At 36.0% G+C, this 3,125-nt stretch overlaps 1 protein-coding gene across 2 annotated transcripts in view; it reads right to left on the bottom strand.

Moving 5' to 3' along the window:
- Positions 1-3,125, bottom strand: part of LOC106878352 (PDF receptor) — a 239,648-nt gene that overhangs the window by 46,722 nt on the left and 189,801 nt on the right. The window lies entirely within an intron of this gene.

Genomic DNA, 3,125 nt, shown 5'->3' with positions numbered 1-3,125 from the left:
TCTCTCTCTCTCTCTCTCTCTCTCTCTCTCTCTCTCTCTCTTTACACACACACATATGGATATACGTGCGTTCAGGCATATGCACAATCATACATGAACACATATACCCATAGACACATACACACGTACACGCACGTGTGTGTGAGCGTCTATGCGCCTGGATTTACTTGGAACAAAGACATGGAGAAAATATACATAATTTCAAAGAATGATAATTTTGCGGGGCCAAAATGTCTGCAATCATAATAACCAAGAGAAAATCATTTTTCACCTAAAACAGCGGGTTTTGTAGATATCTTTGCAGGAAAGGAACTGCCCTCTTTGATTGCCAAGAGCATTCTGCAAGCATGGTCACTCTATGTTTCTGAGCAACGATTACTTGAAATGTTTGTTTGCCAAGCAGCTTTTGTCGTCTGCATGATGGACCCAATTATCAGCTCATGCAACTATGATGTCAACCCTGCCTTCTATTTGTCGGGAAGGAGTATCGTGTTCCTTCTTCTAGGCAGCTATGGCGAAAGATTTTGTTTGATTGACGCGACTTTGAAGATGAGCAAACATTTACCACCTTTCCCTTTTTTTTAGCTTTGTGCCAGCTTGAGAAAACCCTATTGACGTATATCTCTCTCAGAACAATCTTAGCAGCAACATAGAGACCCAAGTCAAACCAATGTGCTTATAGTATTTATTTATTGACAGCAAACCACAACATAATTTGATTAGAATCGAGTGTACCCATGTAGCCATGTCTTAAGGCGGCGCTGCCCTCTCCGAATCAATTCTAAATTTGTCCAGAAGGCTGTCGATCACATATATACCAGTAATACATTTCGGTCTATTCTTCCGACTGAATCACCTGCGCCATTGAGCTAAAATTCACTTTATAAGCACGAATGGTTTAAATTAATATATAAGGAAATACATTTGTATGATGCATCAAGTTTACCAAAAATTAGCAAATGTAACAACTAAGAAATTAGAAAACAGAAAATATAAACAAAAGCATAAAAAGAACACTTCTGAATACAATAAAAAAAGACAAAACAAATATATCCTTCTCTATAATCTGGCACCAGTGTATCGTAACCTCATTTTCTAAAGTTAATATTTTTCTCGGCACAAAAAAAAAGTGTATCGTGAGCTACTTCACACATCTTTGTGTCTCTAATTCCAAAGCACCAGCATTTCATATTTCGTATTACTAATCAATACACATTTCTTAAGCTAATCTTTGTTGTAATTTAAAATATGTATTTAGTTGAAGAAGTAAGAACAAAAAAAAAAGGAGATAAAAGAAAGAAAGAAAAAGCCCAAGCACATGATTATATCCGGATTTCAGATAGTTGTAATTAAGCGCTTTATAAGTTTTTGTCTGCTGTATAATCTAAAGTTATGTTAGGAGTTAATATACAGAGAAGAATTCAAAATGTGTATATATGTTAAAAGGAAACAACTCATGATTTGAAAGCAATTAAGACTAACAAAAACCAAATGGTTTGGTAAACATAAAATGAATATTGTTGTATAAGTTGTATTCGAGGTGGAAATTAGAAACAAAAAACAAAACAACGGGGGAGGTCTAAGAGTTGAACATAATTTTGAAAGATTCTATTTCTCATTATAGACGAAATAGTTTTTCTCGTCTAACTTAATTACTCCATCTAATTGCCAACAGGAATGATTCTTCTTGATTAGGTTTATAGCAACTTTTTTCTAAGAGCTGAACATACATTTTCAAATATATACATCTGCATACATACGTATGCACAAACACAAATTTACACACACACACACACACACACATACGCTTGAATACACATATTCAGATATATACATGTGTGTGTGGTGTGTGTGTGTGTTTGTGTGTGTGTGTGTGTGTGTGTGTGTGTGTGCATTTGTGTGTATAAACTGAGAAAGAGAGAGAGAGAGAGAGTAACAGAGAGATGTGTGTGTTTATATGTATATACACCATGTACTTGACATGAGCGGTTGAATTGTCGATGAATTACATGAAAACTTCGTTTTCGACCCAGTTTAAGTGAGAGAGACAAAATTAATCGCAATTCAAGAAACTCGCACGTGACTCCATCAATGTTGCGAAAGCTGAAGAAACCAGTTTTACGTGCTAACAGTTATTCGCTTTGGCTTGAGTTATTTATTGGATAAGAAACAGTTACGATGGGAAAACGGTGTTCGAAAATTTTAACTGCATCGGAGACCTTTTTCTAACGATGTCTACTGATCGAGATCGTATTAGAAGCATCCTTTTTTGGCAAAAGAATATGAACAAAAATAGCCATAAACCAGTTTAAAATAACTACGATCGAAAATCTCTCGCTTGATTGATTGTATTAATTATCGTCTTGAGATCGTAAATGTGCAACAGATAGAAAATTGCTATAGGAGCTGACAAGTATTGACCGTCGTTTCATGTGTTGCATATCGGGATTGGAAATGAACCTGAATTAAGGGACTTGGCAGAGCAGATAATGTGTGTGTGTGTGTGTGTAAGAGAGAGAGAGAGAGAGAGAGAGAGAGGGAGGGAGGGAGAGCGAGAAAGAGATCGAATGAGTGCTACTTACGCATGCAAAAAAATACATTCATGATAACACACACACTCACTTTCTCTCTCATGCACACACACACACGCACACATACACATATACACACACGTCCATTTCATATACACGTACATACATCATTCACTTTCTCCTCTCTTTCACTTTTCTTGGTAATCCACGGAGAAAGAAAAAACAGAGTAGAACTCTTTAAGAATTTTCTTCTTGCTTTTTTTTTTAAAGAAACACTAAAATCTCCTTCCCAAACATCCATCCATCACCTCATCACTTTCAAAAAGCAACAAACTACCAATGTTTTACTTTTAGCTTTTTGGAAAGTGGGAAAGTTTCTTCAGAAATAATGTCGTTTACCTGTTGTTTCTAGCATGTCGGGTTTTCTGGTGGTGGTCTGGTATTTTCGTACAATTTTACACAAGCGTGAAACATCAGACGAAAGTGAAACATTGGGATGTTTTAGCTTTTTGAAAGCAGCTAAATGATGGGTGGGCGAGGTGGGGAAGGGGTATAGAGTATTTCTCAATAAAAAAGAAAAATTAAACTTTAAAA

Source organism: Octopus bimaculoides, chromosome 9, assembly GCF_001194135.2.
Source record: "Octopus bimaculoides isolate UCB-OBI-ISO-001 chromosome 9, ASM119413v2, whole genome shotgun sequence".
Taxonomy (NCBI): domain Eukaryota; kingdom Metazoa; phylum Mollusca; class Cephalopoda; order Octopoda; family Octopodidae; genus Octopus; species Octopus bimaculoides.
This window is presented reverse-complemented; position numbering and strand designations above follow the sequence as displayed.